Source organism: Anser cygnoides, chromosome 11 (genome assembly GCF_040182565.1).
Source record: "Anser cygnoides isolate HZ-2024a breed goose chromosome 11, Taihu_goose_T2T_genome, whole genome shotgun sequence".
Taxonomy (NCBI): Eukaryota; Metazoa; Chordata; class Aves; order Anseriformes; family Anatidae; genus Anser; species Anser cygnoides.
The window spans coordinates 21095024-21120187 of record NC_089883.1 but is presented as its reverse complement, the minus strand read 5'-3'; the positions used below and the strand labels follow the sequence as shown (position 1 = coordinate 21120187).

The 25164-nt window shown below is 40.5% G+C and overlaps 1 long non-coding RNA gene across 2 annotated transcripts; it reads left to right on the top strand.

The window, feature by feature from the left end:
• The first annotated feature begins 757 nt into the window (after positions 1 to 757).
• Positions 758 to 25158, top strand: LOC125182344 (uncharacterized). 2 transcript variants are annotated; one of them, XR_007161886.2, is made up of 3 exons: positions 758 to 1487; positions 21440 to 21626; positions 24345 to 25158. It is a non-coding gene; the product is annotated as an uncharacterized lncRNA (long non-coding RNA). The 2 variants fall into 2 exon arrangements; XR_007161885.2 differs by having other exon boundaries at positions 21434 to 21626.
• Positions 25159 to 25164: the final 6 nt, after the last annotated feature.

The following is a 25164-nucleotide window of genomic DNA, read 5'->3' as shown; positions in this document are numbered from 1 at the left end:
GGTAACTCAAAGTACATTTGGGAAACCAGCCAGAGAGAAAGGCTTTTCTTCTGCATGTTTTGCTGCCTTTCTGTAAAGTGACAGAAAAATTAAAGATGCACATTTGCCATCTTTGCAGGGTTTCCCCTAAGGGAAAAAAAAAAAAAAAGAGAGAGAGAGAGAGAGCTTGAAATATATATTTTTTATCATTAGTACTGTTTACATTAGAGAGGCTTAAAGCCACTTAAAATCTGTCATGTCACTATCTAGGTAGCTAGTTTTAAAGCTGTATGCCATTAACTTTTTAAACTATAGCAATGTAAATGTCTACTCTATCTCAGAATGGACTCTGCAGAGCCATCAAAGATGCTTTTCCTCTGTGCTAAACATAATTTGAAAAATGCTGCAGGCCAGAGCATTTCCTGTTCTTCACAAAGCACTGTGTTCTAGAGACCATGCAGACAGGAAGAAGACTAAGGCTGAGACACAAATGCCCTCAACCCTGGTAGCAGAATTCACTAATCCTGGTTACAGAGGAAATTCACTGGAGACCGAAGACCAAATGAGGGGCAAGACACCTTACTGAATGAATAGGGAATGCTAAATAGAAAACTGTATCTGAAGTCCAGTCTCTCTCTACAAATATCTACTCTGTATAGCAAGGTACCAGAACGGACTATCTAACCTTACTCTTTGTGGGTCTCCAGGCATCGCTTCACCTGCATAAAGCAGCTCTGCCAAGAAGTGTCATCAGCACAGTTAGTGTTCTGCCCAGGTATATCCACTTCATTTACTCCTTTACAGTTTTCTCTGTGCCTAACCTTATGAAACCTTTCTGTACACTGGCCCAGGCCCTATTTAAGGGGTGAAGGGTGCCTCAACTTTGGTCAGAGCCTGCAGTGGGGATGCTTGTAGCATTTCCTTTGACAAAGTGGCTTTGATTTTTCTCAGCCTGAAGAAGGCATAGGGAATACCTCCCAGTTCTTAAAGCAATACTCTCAGCTGCTCAAATGTTATATAGAACTTGGGAACAGCCATACTAATACCAAAGCAACCTTTGCACACCAGTGGCTATCACTAGCTAAACTCAACATTGTCAGTGCTTTCTCATGTGTTCTGCACAGGTCTTCATCTGGGATGGCCAAGAGCAAGAACACCTTGTCTGTCTTTCAGAATGGCTGCAGGGGGAAGTAAGTGCTCGGCTCAACCAAAATGGGCAAACTGCCTTTCAGAAGGTGCCAGTGTTCCCTAGGCGTTGAAGAGGCTGAGCAGGGCTTTTGTGTGATTCAGTCACTAGGGTTTTCATCTCTGGGTACGGAATTCTTTTTGATGGACTTAAAACACTTCCAAAATGAATGAGCTAAATTTCCAGGCACTGTAACTGTCCAGGCATTTTCCCTGGCAGCAAAATCCCTCTCTTAGCTCTGCAGACAACGTACAGCATACAAGATGGTCCTCCATTGCTTCTACAAACTGGGTCATGATGACATATATGTTTGGAAAGAGTGGTGAGTATCAGGCCTTGCTTTTTCATCCTGCTTGCACCTCCCAGATGTCAGATGAGAGTCTGCTTCTCCTCTGAATATAAGGGCTGCTGGTTGCCCGTGCTTTCAGTAAATGCAGAGGAGGCTAGAAGCCATTTGTGCACGTAGATGAAAGTACCTGCATAGGGATCACAGGCTGCTTAGCCTTAGCAGCTTATAAGGTTTATATTTAAAAACAGTCATTTAAAATACTTATGAGTGCCAAATGATTTCTATAGCCTTAATTACAGTGATCACGTTAGATTTATCTTTTTTTTTTTTTTTTTAATTGTAGAATATATTTAGTGATGGGGCTGGAATCTTAACAGAAAAAGGAAAGAAGGAAGGAAGGAAAGAGTAAAGAAAGAAGAAAAGAAAGAAAGACAAAACGATAAAATTTTATAGCCTGATCCAGAGCCACTGGAATTGATTAGAAAGCCTTCCACTGACCTCAGCACACTTTCCTATCAAAAAATGTTGTCCAGAACAAGCTTTACAGCTAAATTAGAAAGCCCAGAATCATGGCCTAGTAATACAGAGATTTCAACAGATATTTTATTAGGGTCAAGCCAAAAAGATGATGTTATAAACCTATTGATCTCCTTATCTTTCAAATCAAGATGTGTCAATGGGAGGAAAAAAGACAAAGGTGCTCTGTCAGTGAAAGGGAGATCCAGAGCTCCCTTATGGGAGGCCACATGTACTAATCCCGTTTGTCTCGCTTGCAAAAGAATTCTTCAAAGTTAAAGCACTCTAGGGATTTATTGAGCACTTTTCAGTCTTCAGCTGGATTTAGCAAGTGAAGCAGTTTCAAAGCCTTTAGATTAGTACTACACAATCAGTCCCATATAAACGGGCATGACAAGGCACAGCGTGATGTTTCAGGCAGTGACAGTTTACATGTTTCTGAAGACAAAGGTACTATTCCACTTGCAAAACAAGGATGAAAAGATTGTTCTACACTTTTGTGGGTACAACTGCTTAGGAAGACGAGGGTTTGCCCTGCTGCCTGTTGTCAGATGACTCGTACTGCACTTGTGTTCATCACAATGATGTTAACAGGATTGGCAATGCTTAACAGCTTCTCTACAACTTGGATACTGCCTTGTTGAATAGTTAGATTTTTAAAAGGTTATAAAAAAGACCTACACAGATACAATTTAGTGCACATTTATCATAAAAAATGCTAAATTCTGTTACCTGTAAGTGTAACTGAATATACTGGAGCCTTCAGTGGGTCAGGATTCCACTGTGTGATCTTCGAGTACCAAAGATTTTCTCCAACGAGAGGAGCTGAAAGAAGCTTCTGAAGCCAAGATAACCTATGTTATCATTTGCAGCCACTATTATATTTTGTGTTCCATGCCTTGGGCAGAGAAACTTAAGTTACAGTAGGAAGAAAAAGGTTCATTTTTAGAATTGTTTAAAAGAAAGAGCTATGAAATTGTGGAATATATATATACAAATCTTTCAAATTTTAAAAAGGAGAACTTCATAATTAAGCAAAGTGGTTGGTGGAGAGGCATTAACAAAAAAGTTGACATTTTCCTTCTGTTTAATTATTTCCCCCACATTTTCAAACTGTGAGAAGTTCAACCACCTCTACCTGTTACCTGGACTCCTAATCAAGCATATTAATATTAAAACCCCACAGCTAATTGAGCTGTGAGCCACAGAATGCAACACTCTCTCATTAAAACAAAGCCTTGGTTGGGATGCTTGGCAAGTCTGAGCCAACTGGTCCCTCAGATATGTGAGTAACATATCTATTGCCTGCAGTGAAAGTACTCTAGAAAAATAGCAGGGGGAGAGAGGTATTTAGCTCTTCAGTCATACAGTAAGATTAACTTCAAGACCTATTTCAGTGTACATTCATTTAGGCAAGTAGGGAATCCTCTAGATCCAGGGGGACATTGGAGCATGATATTGCCGAGCATTACTAACACGATGCTTCATATATGTGGCACTTGAGCCAGTGCATGAGTCAATGGGTAGAGCCAAACAGTCCACAAGTCAATGGGCCAGAGTTAGGGCCGGTTGGACTGGTGCAGCACAATCAAGAAGAGTGATCTCAGAGAGATCTTCACACAAGAGAGGTTCATCTCCCCCTGGGTGTACTGTCTAAATCTACAGTTACCTTACCATTTATACCTATGAACATTAAGATGTTAATGTGAATTGTACACGTCTTGCCACTGCTTTGTTACAACTCTTGGATTTCAAAACAAGCTCAAAGAAACATCATTCTGAAAATACTGCCTGTCATTTGAAAGACTGAAATAATCCTATTCCAGTATTATAACACAGTGTAGTTTAAATACAATAGTTCACTGATTAGCAATCAGACTAGTTTTTACAGTGTATTTCTATGAGTCTGTAAGCACACTTGACCTGTGGTTTAAGCTGATAGCTTACAATAACAATAATGTGCAACAAGCAGAGTTACTAAAGGCGGAACTTGCTGATACAGCTAGGGATCCTCCATCCCTTCTGACAGCAAATACTTCAGCAGAATTCCCAGTTGTGCAGGAAGATTTGGACTTTGTGGGTTACTTCATTTTTGGAAAAGTAATTAGCTGGAACATTAAATTATTTCCACCCTTGGGTATTTTATACATAAAACAATTTGGGATGATGGAGTCAGGCTTGCAGATATATCAGTAGAAGTGAAACTTTTTCCTTTTCCCTGGTTATGCTTCTGCAATCAGATTGACAACAGTAGGATTACAGAAGTATAACTAAGAACAAAATTTGCATACTCACATACGTCTTAGTGTCTTTGAACAAAACAGCCATTTGATGGTTAAAATAACCATTACCTGCTTGTATTTATTCACAGTGCTACAGTGAGTTTTTGAAGAAAGAAGTTGACTAGGCTGTCTTGGTTAGTTGAAGATTCACAGTTGTAATAACACTAGAAATAAATATTTATTTTTCAACTTATTTTTCAAATGATTGTGAGCATTTTGTACATCATTCTCATATGAGTGAAAGGCATGATGCAAAATCACTTTTGCCAGCAATTTCAAATAAAGGCTCTGGTTTTAGGTAATATTGTAAACATACAGTGAACTAGGACAACATAATAATATGGCATGTCAAATTTACTTGTAGCTGTAGGCAAAGAAAAATGAAGAAGGAAGAATAGCTCCAACATAGTATTATAGCACAATAAAAATCTGCTCATTAAGTTTCATAAATTCCAAGTTTAATGCACATGTTTACATCACTAATACAGTCTGAAGCCTGTGTTACGAGGCTTTCAGCTGGAAATTGCTTCACTTCACAAATTTTCATTCGAAGTCCTTTAAACAATTATGTCAAAATAAAGGAACTAAGTATAAGCATCCACAGCATTCTCCAAGCTTCCTGAGCATATCTTTATTATTGGGAGTATGGTTTGTAAAACATCAAAATCAGGTTGTCACACAGAGATTAAGGCTGGGATTTTCAGCAGAAGCTAAGGGAGTTAGGCACTCAACTCCTTTTGAATTTCAGTGAGCCAGGAGCATTCATTTCCCTTAGGCTCCTTTGAAAATTTCAGCATAAATATTGACAACTAACTTTTAACAAGCATTTGGTCATTGGTTTCAATTATCTCAAATATGCCAATGCCTACGTCCTTTTCCCACAAAGGTCTTTTCCCATGAGAAATTTTTGGGGGATGCTGTTATATGTATAGTATCACAAAAAGGATCTCCTAAGTTTGCCTCACTATTAAGGCCCAGCAGAGTTTACATATGCTATTCATTGCTTAGGTCTTTTATGCCCTCTCTTGTATCTCACCAAGATGCTCTATGTTAGGAGCAACATCCAATTCACTTCATGTATTTTGACTGATATTACTCAGAGAGAAAACATGGGAAAGAGAAGTCAGAATACAGAAGAACAAGAAGGTATGGATATTCTAATTATTCCATGAAAACATGCATCCTGCAAAAAGTCAAATGCTGACTCTTGACAAAAGTATTTAAATGAGCTCCAGTTTCACTTTAATTATATAATAGAACTACTTTTTTTATACCTTTCATTTTTAATTCCAGCATTACTGCTCAGCTTTAACACCTTGAAATATGTGTGATTCCAAGCAATACATGATGCAGAGAGCTGTAGATTTGTATTAGAAGCTGGCTCAGTTGCTGTGCCAGACCAGTACCCGACAAAGTGCTCTGTGCACATGTGCAATGATTTATGCAAGTTGCCGTGCAGTTTTGGAAAGTCAAATATAACACAAATTGTATTTGCATGGATATTATGCAGACATAAATAATAGTTGTGTATTGCTCCACACTGCCTTTTATACTGGGGAAGCAACTTGCTCTTGGAGTGAAGTTGGCCTCAATATAGTACTCATGTAGAGTGAAATGCAACCCCTTAGCATATCTGATGCTGATGTAGCCTGTTCTGCCTTCATCTCCTTTGTTATCTGTTCCTCCTTTCTCTTTCCCAGAAGTGTACTGTGAGGCATTGGTGTCACTGAGAGCACTCAGATTTGTAGCTTCTTCCTTTTGATTCCATAAGGGGGTTGAGGCTGTGTTACACAGTCACAGCTTGCAGTCCTTACATGTGTCTTGCTAAACATGAAGCACTTTATCTAGCCCACAGTCTGGAAAAACCTGCAGTGCCAGTCCCCTACAAATTGTTTTACAAGTATGCTTTGTTTCATTAATTGTGCAAGCTGAAGGAGGGTACCTAATACTACTCTAACAGCCTCAGTTTACTTTCTGTTATAACAATGTTACCATAGAACCAGATATACATGTCCCTATACGCTTTATATTTTCATAGAGTACTACTGGCAGGAGATTTGCGGCTGCTGCACATACACAGTAACCAATATTGCAGTGGGAAGACAGTTTAGACTCTTGGTAATTCAGCATATCCCCACTAAGTCCAAATAATTGTATCCGCTTATACTAGGGATAAATTTTGCTTTTTGGAAACTATACAGAAATCAAATATTTGCTTTGATATTTGATTCTTCCATAGGTTTATTCTGGTTAAACTTGTAACTGTAACAACATAAAGAGGTAACAATATAAGGATAGTATTACAGAGCACTGGGCAATGAGAAGTGAGAAAAGCTGATCAAACATATTTTAGGTTAATAACAGAATCTATACATGATTTTACATTCTGTCAGCTCCAAAACTGACCAAGCTATTCTCTGTCCTCTACGAGTTCAAACATATTTCAAGGGAAATGGTGTAAATATTGAAGAACCACCTTGCCTGGACATGAGACAGCAATCTGCTAGTACATACGATTGCCACAGAAAGGAAGATAAGAAACTTCTCTCCCTTTCAATGAGGACAGGACAGGACAAAAAATATAAGCCTTATCATGCAACAAAAATTATTTAGCTAACATAAGCAAAAGTTTACTAGTTATTAGGACAGTGAGACATTAAAGGAACTACTTAGAAGGACTGACGAGCTTTTAAGAACAAATAAGGCAAACATCTGCCAGAAACACTTCAATTTTTATTTCTGTCCCTGCACAGGGATTTGGCTAGCATGTTTCTCCATGTCCCCTCTGGGCATGATTCTATGACTAATAAACTGATCGCATGCTAAGTAGGCGTCTTAGAGGAGGAAACTGCAACAACACAACATAACAAGGTTCAAAATTTTGCTTTTATACTGCAGCACGTGAAGTCCCTCAAAGGCAACAGCAGTGCTAGGACCGCACTACCTGTAGCAGCAGAGCAGACCATCAGGGATGTCCTGCAGAGGTGCTCTCAGAGCTGCAGTGGCACCTGTCGTGGGCTAAGCCTGCCCCTCCATGGCCTGGCAGATATTCGCAGCAGCAGCAGCGCTCTGAACCCGTTACCTTCTGCTCTGCAGGTGCAGCACTCTGCAACTCAGAGATTCTTTGGAGAGCTATGGTAGGGCACATGGCATTTCTGCCACAGCATCTTTGTAACCTCTTTAGCTCTAGTGTAGCAAAAATACTCTGAGTGTATTATGCTCAGGGACCTGGCAGAGGGGATGTACACCTTTGTAAACTAACAGAGAGAACAAGTCATCTATGAGTAGGAATCTATTGCATTAAATAGAAAAAAAAAAATCTCAGAGGAGAAGAAAAGAACAGGAATATTTAGATAATTAAGGTGATTTCAGACAGTCTAGACCTGATGATTTTCATCCTAAAATATGCAGAGAACAAGCTGAAAGAATCTCAGAAGTGATTATCTACAGGAACTTGGAGAGAGAAGGAGATAGAAGGATAAACACAGTCCTAATATTAAAAAAGCGTATCTGTGGCAGAGGCTTGGGGGGCAAGAGTGGCTGGAAAATTTTATTGAATAGCTTAACTTCAACTCTTGGGGGAAAAAAAGAAAGTAAAAGTTATTGTAAGAACCTGGCAGAGGACAAGAAGACAGGTAACAGCCAACATGCATTCTGCAAGAACAAATTATGGCCAACAAATCTCATTTCCTTCTGTGACACAGTAAGGAGGCAGCCACCTCAGGGAGCAGCTGTGCTCTGTCCTGGATCTGGTTCTATTCAATCTTTCACCACGGAGAGCTGCTTTCTAAACTTGCAGATGACACCAAACAAGAAGGGTCTGCAGGTCTGCTGGAGCATTGGAACAGAAATCAAAATGATTTTGACTAACTGAAAAAGTGGTATGGAAAAAAAGAAAAAAAAAAGATAAAACTAATCAAGGCCAAAGATAAGGAACAGTGTTTATGCAGGAATGAGCAGAAACAGAAATGCAGCAGTGAGGACAGCAGGAGAGCCAGGTAGCAGATTACAAAATGAGTGTAAATCAACTGCACTGTGCTGTCTGCGGAAAGAGTAACTGCTGCCTGGGTTGCATCAGAGCCCAGTTTTAGCATCTCTTCTGAGCACTGAAGAGAGCTGTGGAAAGGCTGAAGACAATCTGGAGAAGGGAAAGAGGAGTGAAAAAAGACCGAGAGACCTATGACAAGGAATTTGGGTAGTTCAGCCTAAGGAAAGAAATGGTGTGTACAGGGTGTTTGAGGAATACAGCAGTCTTAAAGCATACAAATGCCAGTTGCCAGGAGGAATAGAATACAGTTTGGGTCCAGATGAACAGGGCATATCACGGTGGGCAATTATAGGAAGGAAGATTTATAACTAACAGAAGAGACACTAAAGCTTGGGAATACTTTGTCTGGGGAGACCGCAAAGTTCTTGCTACTGGAAGCCCTGAGCATAAAGTCAGGTAAACATCTGTCAGGGCTGACATCACTATCCCGCATATACTGCTTTGAAGGACACAGATGGACTAGAAGATATATGGATGTACCTTTTAGCCCTATTTTTCCTATTTTTGCCTTGAAGGAACTCTATTAACTGGTGTGAGCCTAACCCCTAAACTTTATTATTTCCTATAGTTCCACATCTGTCAGTAAAGTCTTCTTCTTCCCCTTTACAGTTCTAACTTATTTCAGCATTAGAGGAAAATATATCTATTTCTTGCTTCCCAATGAACAGTGGGTTCGATGCTCTTTAGAGAAAATCTGACAGAATTTTTGTATTAGCATAAAACATTTCAAGCTGTTCACAGATTGAATTTAATCCTCCTTTCAATAATCCAAATTTAAATCCTCATTTCAATTATCTCTATATTTTGTAGAATCCCTCAAATGATTTAGCACTAAAGTATTATGTTAAAATTTAAAACTCAAAAGTTATGAATGAAAGCAGATTATATCTTATTAAAATGTTAATTCCAGTCCTTTGAGATAATTGTAAATACAAGCAATTGGTTAATGTGTCAGAAATAAACACTGTCAAAAATAATTGAACTAAAACAAGCATATGGACCCCATTCACTTCAGAAGAATGTCAGGAAGGTAGAATTACAGGATTGATTTTTAAAACCACAGATACAGGTAAAGACCTAATACCCATGAACAATATTTCTGCATACTTCTTTATGTATCTGTATTTCAAATTTCAAACTCAGTTTTCCCTTCTGCATTTGTATATTGAGCTGAAATTCTAAGACTTGCACAACACTGAGTGATGGAGAAATGCCATTCCTGAGTTACCTTCCAGTGACTATACAACTGGCACACTAAAGGAAGTACACAGAGCTGGAAGAAACCCTGCTTGTCCAGCCCTGCTCTAAGCGGATGACGACCAACCAACAGAGCATTTGGTGAAGGATTTGAGGCTATCCAGGATTATCTCATGACAAGTGGAATTGAAAATTGTAAAAGGGTCAAAATTTATTCTTAACAGTACCCTAGACAAATTAATTAAGAAAGGAAACAACACTAAGATATGTAGGAGGTAAGGTGTATTGCTCTTAAGCCATATTGTTCAACACCTCCATGCAGATTTACCGGAGCTGTTCCCATTCAACATGGCAGCAAATCAGCAGTGCCCCTCACTTTATTCTCACAAGCAGCTGCACTGCAATCAATTACATTACTCATGTGAGTAAGCAGAGGAGAAGCTGACCTTTGTAGAGGTAACAATAGATAGTTTCCAATTACTGATAAAGTAGGAGTAGGTAAATCAATCCTAAAAAGCACTTTGGATAACATTATATTAAGTCTTCACTATATAAATCAAATCAAATGACATTCCACATAGGGGGGGCTGAGGTACCATCCCATCCCCTCCTGGGATTCATTCAACTGACTGTCTTTTATCAACAAACAAGTCAACAAATCAATGGCTAAAGCAGAAAGCAAGGGTGAAAATACATCACTGCGATGCATACAAGCAGGAACAACAAAACAATGAGCAACCACAGCATAATACTGGAGGAGTGAGGGGCTTAAAGCTCATTGTTTACCACACAGTACTACATCCCTCAACTCTAGTATTATTTTAGCATGTATTTTTCTTCAAAAACTTCGCTTAAACAGAAAATGCACACACTGTTGTGCCTTTTTCCACTGGAAAGATAACCTTCAGAATGTAAATCTATGCACTTTTGCCCTGGTAACCCAGTCTTGCAGAAAGCTGTCTCCAGCTAAACAGTATCAGCAGAAAAAGGCATATAAGCCTTCACTCTTCACTATGGTATTCACCCCAGTGAAGTGCTCATTTGAAACCCAAGCTACTGTTCAGTCAATCTAAGAACCATCTCACAGTCTGTTTCAGTTCTTGTGTAAATTGGGAACACGTCAACAAAGTTTTACCATTTTGGTAGTCCTACCTATCAAGGTTTTAAAAAAGGCTTGAAAATATTTGGCTACTTTTGCCCTTCGAACAAGCTTGTAACAACACATACTACGTTGCGTTCCTCCTGGCCTCTTGCTGCGGAGTTCTAGGGCCATCAGGAGTGTCCCTGGGGAGACCTGGAAGCACTGCACGTTGAGCAAGTGTGCATGACAAGATATCATGGCAGAGCAAAAGGTGTGTTCATCCCCTATCCTCTCCTCTGGCTAAATGAGAGCAACTATAGAAAATGTACTATTCCTCAATTTACCCTTACACAAGGCCATAAAAATAATATATAGGAACATAGAGGAATTCTAAATATAGTTCTCTGGGACTCAGTTTTCTGGTATTCCACTTAACAAATGGTCAATGAACTATCATCTCAAAAAAAAGTTTACCTTAAAAAAGGAAGCAGTTACATTTTCTAAAAAGTATATAGCAAACTCTTGTGTCAACAGTAAGGACTTGTCCTAGTGAGCATCTTGAGCGGATATAGTTCTGTATAAAGAGAAAACGGATCACATACTTTCAAGGTCAGTTGAATTCCTGTGGTACTTTAAAATGCTTGATCCTCACCCCAAGAAGAGGAATTACTACTCTTATCCTGTTCTGTTTCCTCAAAAATGCAAAAGCTTTTTCTCCTCCAGCCATAGAACACTGTGCCACACTCAAGGATTTAATAACAGTTTCCTTTGTGCTCACTGTGGTCAAGTTTGTTTTACAGCTACTCCTCTTATTTGTGTTGCTGGTTTTGAAATGGCACACTTACAAACACTCAAGCCCACATGTTCTATAATCCCATAAGCATAAAGCAAAGCTGACACCATCAGATTTCCTTGAAAGAAATCTGAAACAGTCTTCATTTTTAAAACTCCATAAAAAACAAGTGAACTTTTCAAAATGACATTATTCTAAGAGAACAGTGAATCCTAATGCAGTGAGTCAGGGATTCCTGAGGTCAGAAACATCAGCTTTACAGAAATGTCCTAAGGGATGCCTGAATATATTATCTTGAGACCTTTAACCTCTCACTTAGGCCTTACTGCCCATCACTCCACTATCAATCCATTTCTAACATTTTACTTTGCTATGAACTTCTTGGAATGACAAGAGGATGATTCATAACATATAGCAAGGCTTCCAGGAAGCTTTTTCAGTCAAAGCTACAGGGTAAGTGAATCAGCCTTTTGCTTTCTCCCAGGAACTACTTATCTTCAATCTTTCAATTAAAGGTCAAAAAATGAAAGAGGACAGCTCAGTCATCTATTATGCTTTTCCCCCCTTTCCTATTGTAAGAAGCTCTGCTCTTTACATAGTTGTGTCTCAACCTGTTTGAGATTGTTTTCAGTGGTAGGAATATAAAAAAAATCATCTTGCAAATTTCAAGGACAAAAGGAAAAATGCAGAGAACGGCAGCAATTCCTCTTGTGATTCTTTTGGTCATTAGGTAGTATAGATCGTCCTGACAGAAGCAAATGCTGAGCTTTTATCAGAAGTTATCAAATAGTATTTTTAGAGTGTCAAATTGATAGGCTTAAAGGCAAGTATTTCTCCCAGTCCTGCTTGGTCAGCAAGGAAAATACAGAAACAGAATTATATGATTGCTGTTTGGTTTTGTTGTCTGAATTTCAGGGCTGGGGGGAGCTGATTTTGGATCTTATCTGACATGCACATGGTGAAAAGTAACCAAGGGCATGGATTAGCATACTATGCCTATTTCATCATTGCCCTAGGGCCCTGTTCTACCAGTTCAGTCAGAGCTCAGATGGGTCAGTGGGCAGACATAAGTCTCATTAAAGAATACGCTTGGCATTGAGAGTCTCTGTGCAGGTTAAAGAACCAGCTCTGCTTGCTCTGTGCCAACACCAGGCACAAGCCTAATGCAAACACAGCGTGATTTTGAGGAGAGAAGAGTCACTAGAGAGGAAAGCATATGAACAACAACAACAAAAAGTAACAGAAAATAAAGGAAAAATGAAAAAGAAATTGTGATCGGGTCAAACCAAAACAAGTTGAGATTTCCTTCTGTGCTGTTTTTTCTATGAAGAAAAAAAAAAAAAGTAATACTCCAGATAAATCAAAAAAAACATTTGGTTTGAGGCAAGGAAAAATGGTTTACTTCATCTAACCCACTCAGTTTACCTATTCTTATCTTAATGGAGGTTTGTGTTCTCATAAAAAAGTAATTCACCAAGTAAGTTGCAAAGTTTATTTAATTTTTAAAAAATGTTTTGGCCTTCATAAAAATTCCTTATCTTGTCCCCATTTCTATTTTATTCCTCACAAACCCCGATCATTGCCATAAAACAAAACAACAAAAAAACCCCACACTCATACTGCTGTAACATTACCCCTCAGTTAGCTATTTATAAGTGGGCAAAAACTGGTAAAGCCCTCCAGGCTGGAGACCTCACAGCTGGCTGGGCTGGACTTTGACTTTCTGCTCTGGACCAAGGTCATCACTGGTGAGGCTCCCTGAGACTAACAGGGGAGCCCCAGCCAGCCTCCGCTGGTTTGTCCCCATGCCAGTGCAAGAGCACACATCATCACTGCGGGGTAGGGGGATCATAAAACCGTTTTTTCTGAGCACCACCTTAGCCTGTGCTACCCCAGAAGAACCACCTTTGGTCACATCTCTGTGCTCACTAACACCGTGCTGCAGCCTGGATGTGTGAGTCCCCCTGCCCCATGCTGTGCAGCACCAGCAGTCGAGAGCCAGACGCCTTCCGCAGCGCAGGGAGGGGTGGCAGCAGGAGTTAATTCACATTTGGTGAGCTACAGTTATAGACTCAGGAGAACTATGATTTAGTGCAACATTATCAGCTTGTTTGATAGGTGAGCCCGTTAAGAATAACAGAAGCCAGCTGCTGAGTATGCCAGCGGAGCTTGGCATGGTCTGAGCAGCACACACAGGGGGCTCAGCACCACCCGCTGCTGCTTGCTGCAGCCCGCACTTGCTCCCTGCGCCTGTGTGCCCAGCTCAGCCCAGCGAGTACAGCCACCTTCAGCACAAAGGCAATTCCATGTATCTGGGGAGAAAAGATGATTAATGGTTAATTCCGAATTAAATTGCAAGCACAAGATTGAATTTCCTTCATGAATGACAGTGTGTGTTAGTGTTAGTAGCTGTGTCACACAACAGCTCCATTTTGCTTGTTCATTACAGAGCCGATAATGGGACTAACAGAGCATGTGCAACAAACGTTTGCTTTCTGCAGCTCCTGACATGGGTTCAGCTCTGCGTGCCCGTTCAACAATGGGAGTGCTTAGGCACAGGCTGCCTATTTGTCACCTGGCTACCCTTGCACACTGCTATACCTCTTGATATAGATGAAACAGAGCTGCTGTTTGTTCCATTTCAAAGAAGGAAATGTTCTTTTAAATCAGTAAATGATCCTTGGCACAGTTAAAGGAAAAAGTTTACAAAGAAAATGAGTCCTCTCCATGACCTGAAAAGAACCACATTCCTCTGCACCAGCTCCTCTCATTGCCTAGAATGGCACCATGTGTGTGTGAAAGAGACCTGAGTGAAGAGTGGGGCCCTAGTGAACCCACCCATCACCTTTCTAACATTTATAGATTTATTTTCTAGATAATTTAGAGTCTAAACTATGTCACAGATACTTTCAGCCATGTGTTCAAATCCATTTGCTTATGGTTCAAGTATGTATTCACTGAGATTTTTGCATGCTGTTATTTTTTTTAGGGGTTAAAATGATTAATTTCCCATCACTTGTTTATCATTTCCCATCATACTTCTAGATGTAGCACAAGCCGCCTTGGTTCTGCTGAATTCAATGGAACTGTAGATTTACATCACATATGCCTCTGGCTCATTTCTTTACAAGAACAGCCTTCTTCTTTGAATTGTATAATTGGTAAAAGTTCAGACGACTGAACTTTTTGGAGCTCATAACAACTCTTGACTGATACCCACATTTCATGGAACAGGAATCATAAGCAATGTTTTGGTCTAGTGTCCTTATTTCTTCTGTATGTTGTAAGGCTAAGACATGGGAGTAAATTACAAAGCTCCTATTTATTGCAGTGATACTATTGACCCCATGCTATTATGTGGTGCTGCCCAAGTGTGACTTGGCCTCCTGCTAAAGGGAGCCACTATTCCCAGCACTCCACATGGGCCTGCCTGGTGTTCCAATGCAGCAGTTCCCCTGTATCTTGCGATCTGAAAGACGTATCCCTGCACCTCATTCTGCAAAACCCAAGCCTGAATATTTTTGCCTACAAATTCCCTGCTCCCAAGTCTAAGGAAACCATCCAAGATCTGTGTTTGCATGAACTTCTAGGGACCAAAGAGAGCTTGGAACAAGAAGATGCAACTTTCATATTATTATCAAAAACATTCAAAATCTGAAGGCACAAGAATGGTAAAGTGAAACCTGCTCATCCTCTCCCATCTGTGGCTGACAACCTGGCCTCACCTTGACAATGTTCGAAGGCCATTTCTTCACAAAATGAAAGAAATCTTAAAAGTTGTGAGTTGTATTTTTCTGAGACAGACTGACTGAAGAGAAAAGGGTCAAATTGACCCCTGGTGAGACTCTGTGGATCTCAAGGAAATGAATGTAAGGAAGTTATCCTAAGGATGAATTATTCTAAAATTCCAAAGGAAATGCTGCTTTAATGAGAAAAACATTCAAAGATGCAGAAATATATCAGTGAATTCATAGCAGATTCTCCAGAGTCTGGCCAAGTTACAACAATCAAAAAATATAACTGAATTCAGATGGAAAAAGTAAAATAAAGGAGGGACCAGAACTACAGTAGGGTAAAGAATAAAGAGAATAGAAATTATTGCTGTCTCTCTGGAGTCAGCTTTTTAGTAATCCACTTTTTAAAACATATTAAATATGCTGGCAAACATCCATGCACTTTACGTATATCATCCATAGAAGAGTCTACCAGTCTATCATTCTCAACAGGCATTGAAAAGCAGTAAATGCCCTCCTTGTTGTCTTCTGAAACTCTTCCAGGTCCGAGCTATCACTTACACTGAAGGTTATATGACATTTGAGGAACGGAACATTTCCAAAACAAACCCAATGCTTTGAGAAAAAGGTAAAGACTGCAGATGCATTATCAGCTGTAACAATGCTAAGAGGACTCTGAAAGGAGAGCAAGGTGATATTTGATTGCTGAATTAATACTGTCATTTTAGTACAGGCATAAAAATGTATCTGACCACAGGTCAGATACACCACTGTCTGGTGCTGTGTGTAATTACACCAGCAATTATCTTCTTCCTAGTGTAGTCCAAATGCAGACCCACCAATTGTTGCAAACTTCCATACGGCATTAATTTATCATATCTTGCTAAAACATTTTGTTCTTTTTGATAATGAACACCAGCAGTAAAGACAGCAGCTTCAAAGTGCACTGTCAGTCCTTTTACTCTAATAGCTCATGTAGACACCGTAGGCTTCCTGTCAACTTTCAGAGCTCTTAAATATAGAAAAAAGGCAGGGCCACTCAAGAGAGTCAATCTCTATTCACTGGGAAGGAACTAGCAGCACATATAACAGATGCTCATCTTTGTGCAAAAAAAAAAAAAAAATCACATTTGCTTGGAACTGAAAAGTTGACTATGTAGTATTCAGATATTCTGCACATCATAACCTTTGGGCTTTCCTCTGAGTGCATATTTATATGGCAGGTGGCATTGTTAGTGAAAGAAGCACAGCACAAATGTTGAGTAACTCACTTTCCTAAAACCGAAGTTGAAAACCCTTTGATCAAACATTTCGTGCTTCACCATTCCATTCTGAGAACAAAGTAAGAACTACTTGTAGCAATGTGAGCAAGCAAGCCTTTCACAGAGGGTGAAATGAGGGTGTTTTGCTGAACAGCTTTGTATCTAGTTCTTGGCTACAGTGTAAGATATTAATGGCAGTGACAGCTTAGTATGCACTTTCCCAGATTCTGAACATCAGTGTATCTTGAGGGGCCAGAAAAAATGACTTCTGGAAAATAAAAGAAAAATATCTTGTTCTGGGGATGGATTTTTTTTTTTCTTTAAACATATAAAAGGGTAGATGCAGATCTTTGATTGTACTTTGTACCTGCAAGCATAAAGCAGCCTAGGAAACTGCTTTAAAATGCTTGTTTGACATATCCTGTAATGTAAGAGACTGCTTGGGAAGCCTGAGCCAGCTGTGCATCATCTGTGGCCTGCCAGCCAGTGAGGGGGAACCCGCTGGCTAGGCAGGGGCATGTGGTGCTCCAGGCAGCCCCCCTGTGCCAGCAGAGTCCCTGCAGGACTCATTAGTTGTCAAAGTTTCCAGCAGCTCTTTCAATGGCTTCTCCCCATGGTGATGTTGGAAGCCTGGAAGAACACACAAGCTGAACTCCTTCCCCAGCTTTGTGAGCTGCCCTGAGATTTTGCCTCCCCACACTTTTCTTGTACAACATCATGGTCTGTTTCTCCCGTTGCCAGTTTCAGTGAGTGAGTAACGCTGCGGGTGAGAGAGAAATGCTGTGGCAGACGTGAAGGGACATTTCCCAGGTTTTTGTTTCAACATACATTTGTCACGATATGCTGCCATTTCAATACAGCTTTCCTGCTTTTAACTTTAATTAACTTCTGCTTCTAACACTTCATATATTGCTCGGAGTTTGAGGGCATGATAGGCGAACATTACAGTTGTTAAGCAGGTGAAAAATACCAACAATAAGCATGGGATTTATTGTAATCAGTCAACATGCTCAGCCTTGCAACTGCTCAGTACTTTATGCTCCATAATTGTATGGTTGCCACAGTGTAGCCATTCAACAGTGTTATAATTAGTGAGTAATTAACTGAAGAATTTGATGACATGCTGCAGAGCACAAAGCATGTGTGCTGTTGATAGCAAAAGGATACACAAACTGTCTTCATAACAGTGTTCTGAAACCATCATGAAAACTCATTGTTTTTCACTTGTGGTGATTTTCAGAACTTTTCAGGTGTTGGACAAGCTTAGAAACATTTATAGATGGGTTTAGATCCTTCCACAGCATTTAGACACTACACTTTTATTAAAATCAGCCATATTTAGGTATTTGGCTGTCTTTGCGGATCTCGGCCTTACGCATACACATATATTGGGCTGCCTCAATACATCCATACACCCAGAGCTACATATCTCCCTCTGTTGGTGTGTATATATATAATTATTTGTGTGTTGCTTATGCCTGTAGGGTTAAAAATTAAAGTTACTCTAATATAACTGAACCTATACTAAGTAGTACATTAAAATAGCTATTCTGTTGGAGAAAACAGTCCAGTTAAAGGCAATTTGCACAGTTTAAAGCTGCCCAGGTTGGTTTCTAATATCTTTAATTTTTTAAACATTCGTAAATTACTAATATTTGTTGACATACATAATGAAGTTACAGTGGCAGCAATTCAGTGCAGCATGGAAAGCTTGTGTGAGCTTCTTTGGCAGCACTGAGCAGGAGAGAGGTGTACAGTGAAGGCAGAGGGGGATCTGTCCATTATCTGGAAGGAAGCACCAGATTTGGAGAGTAGAGAGGATCTGCAATTGTTACACCAGATGAGGAAAAGAAATCTGCATAAGAAAAGCTGAATGCCACCCTGAAATCTATTCTCCATTTCTTGTGCCAAGTCTTGGCCTCTGCATAGGACCTGTGACATGTTTCACTTTGATATTTTCAATCCATTCTTTCTTTCTTTCCTTCTTTTTTTTTTTTTCCTACAGCTCTTTAGGCTATCCAAGTATTCCATACCATTTAAAGGCCCTTTCTTGTCCTTTTCTTAGAATAGCAGCACCGCTAGCTGTGCATGTCCATACACAATCTCCAGTAACCTGGAGTAACTCCGGGAACACCTCCCGATTGTGTTGTCTTTTAAGTGAATTATTTTACAGTTTCTGGTTGTGGTACCTGAAACATTTGGTCATAAATATATTGGAAAGACAGATGTTCCTTACGGAGTGACTGTGTCAGCTTGAATTTGACAGGACAAGCCAATGTAAGCTATTTGCTCTCCTGAACTAGAAAAAAAAAAATCCTCAGTAAGCTATCAAACATAGCACAGCATCTACACATCTAAACACAACAGCCTATAATTTCTCAGTGAATGCCAGATGTGGAACAGTGTAGGCAGTGCTAAAATCTACCTGTGACTTTCTAATGAAGCTCTCATTACTGCAGCCTCAAGTTTTTGATTAGCCAACAGTTTCTAAAATTTACTGTCATGTGAAGGGAAAGTGATCTGGTGTAACACCATCTAATCAGATATTTCACAGGCTGATTTAGAAAGCCATGGTAGAAGATTTTGAAGTAAACTTGGTTTGGTGGCCTACTTGGAACATGGATTTTGAAATTAATGATGACAAAGCAAAAGCTGGTATTTTGAAATACTTACTTTGTGGTCCATGTAGTACCAGCCACCATGTTTGCTATAACCCTTGTTCAGGTTTCAGGAGTAGGCTGGCCATGCTGCACTGCGCTGAGAGGAGTTTCTTGCACCCCTCCTGCTGCACAGTTGGCATTCCGTTCAGCTCTCTGCCACACAATGCAGTCACAGTCCCCTCATTAGACGTTCCACCCAATTTAAGCCTGAATTGCACCTGCCCTTTGCCATGGGCACACTACTTTGGCTTGCAGAAAAATTAATTTGAGTCCTCTGGTAACAGAAGTGGGAATATGCAAGGGAAAAAAAAAAATCATGTTTCTTACACGTAGAAAGCAAATGACCCTGGCACACGTGAGGGATATCAGCAGGAGAGTGTGATAAGCAGACATCGCTATTTATTTGCAAAGCAGATTCGTCAGGAAGCCAGGTTGCCCTCATGCTGCCCAGTAATATGCCTGAGCTTCACCTTCCTGATAACCCAGCAGTGAGAGAGAGATTTCAGCTTCATGTTCGCACTCTCCTTTTCAACCTCTGCTTCTTTGCAGCAATTGCCAAGAAAAGGACCTATCTGGTAGCACTTAGCAGGATTTCCTGTCAACTTTTCATATCCATTAGATACCAGAAGGAGACCAAAACCTGCCTGAGAGTCGTCACATGTGAAAGACTGGTCAGCTGTAAAGGACCTGCATCAGATTTTCACCAGTGACCCAGGACCAAAAACCCTTCAGCTATGTAGCCCCCTCTCTGGGGCTTACAGAGGGTGGATGAAAGTCATTTTGCAGTTGTTTTTAGTGGTGGCCTAAGAACCTCCAGCAACTTCAGTGAGGGCAAGGCCAAGAGCAAGGGCTTCTGAGGACCCTACTTGAAATGCACACAAATTGAGATGCATTCCCCTCACAGCACACAGGATTTATCATAGCTTCCCCACAAAGCTACTGTCATGTGCTTGCAGGCTTTTTGACTAGGTATGCAGCTGACCCTAATTGTTTATCGTTATTTTGAGATTAGGGGAAAAAAATGCTGCTTACACTATCCTATTAGCAAGCTAATCAAAAAAAAGCACAGGCTATAAGCATGCTGGTGTTCAGCAAGGAGGAGCACTTTGCCATACCTAATGCCTCATTTTGGGGGGCAGGGTATATAAACACAGTACTACATCAATAGCAGGTGAATCAATTGATACAGAAATTAGATGTCATGTACAGCAACTTGGCCTTTATTGCTTTTCCAATATAGCTCATCTTATGCTCTCTTCATTACCATTAAATAATACTTGGGAAGTAGAGCTATATTGCAGTCTCTCTTTTTAAAAGGTGGACTTTTATTGCACAGATTTTATTAATTTTATTTTTTTGTTCTTGACAAGAGCCAAGAACATCTATCTGTGTTTGTTACATTAGGTAGTAAAACATTTAGGGAAACAAATGCAGAAGATACTGCTTTAATCAAAACTGATAGCACTGAAATCCTGAGACAACACTGGCAGGTTGCTGACAGAGTTCCTCTGAATCCTTTGGCAGCTCTGCATCCAGACCAAGTGGCAATGACTGCAGATAATAACGAGGTGTTTATGAAAGGTTCCTGATGGAACTGTCAATGCCTACGTGCCTCGTCTTTACTGAGGTGGCTGTTCCCCGATTTCAAATGCAGCATGTGTGCTCATGTGTGCCGAGGGACGGGGGGGACCTTTTCATCACTTCCAGGCAGACAGGAAATGGTGTCCTTTTCTGTGAGATGAGGATAACAGCTGTAGTGAGCCCAGCCACTGTGCCTTGCCATTCTCTCCAGTATGTAGGCAGGTGTCCTGTAAGTATGAGTTTTCTGCCCTAAACACACCTCTTTATCACATAGTTGGTCTTCTCTGGTACAGAGTAGGCCTAGACAGTCCAGATATGTCAGACATGCAACACATTGTCTGCTTTTTACCTCAGAAGCTCTGTTGCACAATTATATATAACATCCTCAGGATCCCTAAGTCAAGCCAAGTGCATTTCTGTGATGGCCCATAAGGAGGCTGTGGCAGAAACACACGACTTTTGCACTGTGTGCAGAACCAGAGAGTGCTACAGCACAAAGTGCTGAGAGATTAGGATAATCTTGAAAAGAGTCTCATTGCTTCTAAGCAGCATTACTGAAAGCAAAGACGCACTCCCCCTGGGGACCTACAGACCCTGTGCAGTGCTGCGGTGGAGGGAGAAAGGCTTGTCACAGGCCGGGCACTGAACTCAGCTGATGTGACTCCCGGGCCACAATACGGACTTAGAGCATCACTTCTGGGGTACCTGGGCGAGCCAGAAGAGCTTGGAAAAGCATCCAGCTCTTCAGTTCCTCTGCCCAGTTGTTTTAGTGACTAAACGTGTTTTTTTTTTTTCTTTTTTTTTTTTCTTCCTTGTGTGCATGAGTTTCAGGCAAGGACCTCTTCACTGCAGAACTGAAGATGCTAAAAGAAGCAGCACAGCAAGCCAAATGCTGGACACTCTCTCTGCACATTTCTGTTCCTCACCCACCCACATTTAGGTGAGGTCAAACTAGTCCAGTAGCAGCAGAAGGACCCCCCAGTTGGCTCCGCTAACCGCTCACCATTTTCTTACCAAAGTAAGAACTAAAAGAAATGGATGCTTAATAATTCTCATTAACACAAATCACTAATTTTAATCATTAATTTCTTGAACAGATACCTTCTAGCTACGTAAAACTGACTGACACCACAATTCTCTGAAAATTTTCCTTCCTGGAAGAATTTGAGTAAGAACAGCTAGCAGGCATCAGCTGAAAGTCATTACACCCTCAAGATCTTTTAAGTGGATTCACAGGAATAGAGTGCTCTGCCCTAATCTAAAGCACTATGACAATTATTAAAGCTGTGATGAGGCTCGCAGCATACCTGTGGAGGGGAGGGATCTGACACTAGTCCAGCTATTGGGTCTCGTAGAACAGTGTAACTCTGTAAATCTTTGTAATCCCATTATGGAAATGACAAAGTGGGAAAAAAACCCTGCCTCTGCCGAAGTCAATGACAATTTGTAGTGACAGCTTTTCAGCAAAACCATCTTGTCTAGGCCTGGCAAGCAGAGAAGAGCTATAGGGCAAGGATACATCCTCCAAAAAGGAGGCTACGCAGACAACGTGAAAGTACTGTACTGATTTTGTCACTTACAGGGAAATATGAGCAGTAACCAAAACATTTTCAAGGGCTAAAGATACATAAATACTCACAGCTGAAAGCCTCAGTGTAAGAGGCAATTTGTGAAACTTGCTGAAACACAAATCATGTAATTTGCACAGGATCTAATCATTTCCCCTTTTAACGTGGATTTATCCTACGGCTGCTAATTCGTCTACAAGGCCATAGGAAGAACAGGGCAATGTGCTGTACAGTGCAGACCGAAAAGACATGGATAAAAGTGCACTTAAATGTATTAGATCTCATCTGAAACCTCTTGAATGCTTAACATATGCTTAAACCCATCTGTAAAACAATATTAATTTCTCCCTATTTTTCAGGGAAAGACTTATGAGCACACTGAACTATAAAAGACAGGGGAACCTGTGGATTGTATTCTAAGACTTTCAGACATAAAACCCATTAAAAAATAAATAAAAGAAACAAACAAAAAACACCTCTCCTTTAAAATAAATATAGCATCAGGTAAAGACAATAAACCAAACACTTGCTGAAAATACCAAGAACCATTTGTTCTGAATCTTTTGACTAACTTGCATGCACCAAAGTGAGTCAGAAGGATGTCCCACCTGTGACAACAAAAGAGGACATTTTTGAACTGTATAAACAGCTCAAATGAGTTTCAAAGTGGTGAGGGAAAAGCGTGCTTAAAATCTTATTAGAAAATGATGGGATTTGTGTGCCTACTGTACTTCAAAAGAGGAAAGCTCCTGTACTTCATTTCTTTACCAGTCATTTTATCTTACGCAATCTCTGAACCCTTTCTGATGCTCTGAGGGGTGGGCTGATCTCATTTAGCCATATTAGCTGTCAGAGCACTGACTGCTGGCAGCTCAGACTTCGCACACTCCCTCTGCATACTTGAAAATCTTCTCCCTTTCTCTCTTCCTAAAGTTGTAAAAATCATTTATTTCAGCTCAAGTTCATTATTTCCTTTCTCTTCGAAAGCTGCACAGCCTAGTGAGATTCATTTCTCCCTCCCCACATCCACAAAAGATCATTGCCTTTTTGTTTTTATTTGATCTAGAGAAAATCTGCAAGTTCACACAAGCCAAGTGCTGCACCCTCAGCTCTCAGCACCAGCTATATATAAGTACATTATGCCTAATGCTATAGCTATGTGCCACACATACCCTATATGATGTCAAAAGTCAAAGGCAGACAGCTTTGTAACTCATCAAAAAATGGCATTGATCTTAATCAGGATTAGTATATTAAGCCATGACCTGGCCTGCTCTCTGATCTAATGAACGCATTGACTTTATCGTTCCTCAGACTGCTCTCTCACCATAGCGGCTCTTCTAAGAATATTGTCCTGAGATCAGCAAGCAATTGTGTTTCTGCTATCTCAGCGCCAATTGCAGAAGCACCACTTTCAAATGAGAACAGCGAGAAGTAAATCTTAAGACTGCTCTCCTAACTCTAAGGGCACTGGTACCTACCTTACCTTAAGATGGTATTTGTCTACAGCAGACTTTTTGCAGACAGGTCTGGCATAGACAATACTTAACAGGTCTATGAGAAACTGTAATTTCTTATCGTTCTCAGCAATAATCTCCTGGTCAGTATCAGTGCTAAAGGGTATGCTTGTACATACAGTATCCACAAAAGAAATGTGGCAACAGTCATAAAGTTACCCAGAACAGAAAAGGAAACAATCTACCTTGTAACAAATGAAATTTCACCACAGTTCGTTTCTCATAGATATTCCATTTCCTTAGCTTCAACATTAGAAAGACATCAGGATCAACAGCATCTATCACCTGTGGTAAGACACTTCCATAGGAATGACACCCTGGTAATGACACAGCTGTGTGGAATCTATTAGCACCAGCACTACAGAAACAAAACCAAGGGGAATTAACCCTAAACTGGGAATGGCTCTATGCTTCCCATCATAATATGAAGGTAATTTGTAACACAGGAAAACCAAATCACTGTGCTCTGCTAATGAACAGCTATACACACACACCTATGCCAGTAGGGTCTGTCATGTCTAGGAGCGTATCACCCAGTATTCTACTTTTCCACTGCCATTACTGACACGTAGTATCTGTCACCTTAATTATGCTTCACACATATACCTACTGCAAAGCCTAGTCTGAGACTTACAATTTGTTTCTTCACAGGCTACAGATGGAGACTGTACAAAGCATATTCTACTGAAAAGATTGTGGCTGGTGTGCAGGGGAGAGAAAAAAATTACATTTTGCTTCCTGTTACAGTCTGTGTCAGGAGGAACTATCTGGAGGAAGGGACGGCAGTAAAACTCACTGAAGTGCAATTAAGAATACCTGCCTTTGGAGATCCTTCTGGAATAGAGGCCAAGCTAGGCTGTACAAGGAAAATCAGTATGCAAGAAACCTGGAACATAAGAGACAGACTACAAACACTCCTGAGAAATGCAAAGGCTACTGCAGGACACCACCCCAAAAGTGCCCCGAAAAGTAATTGCGAGAGCACAACTTCCCTAGGGATCAAAAGTTCTGCAGACATCTAGCCAAGGAGATGGGGGAACTCTTGCAACCCAGAAACAAAATGAAAGCTGATAAGACTGAAAAACAGAGCTGGAGGAATTGGGTTATCCTTTTGTCCTAAGCAAGGACAAGGCAGACTAAGGGTAAATTTTATTTGCCCACAAGCCTTTTATTGAATCTTTCTCATCGAGCACATCTGAGTTTTCTCTGTTGAAGAATTCGCCTGTTGCCATGTATCGCTTTGGTGTTCTAATAAAATGTAGTTTTAAATGCTGAGAACCCTTTTGGACATTCTCACTTCCAAGAAACAGCTGGGTAGCACCACCTCTGTGCTCTGGCTGTGCTGGGTCCTGTCAGAACTGGCGCGGTCTGTTCTGAGCCCTGCACAAGCCGCGATGCAGTGAAGGAGACTCAGACTGAGACCATGGGGCTGGGGCCGTGCCTTGGCTCACTCCAAAGCACTCTCATTTTG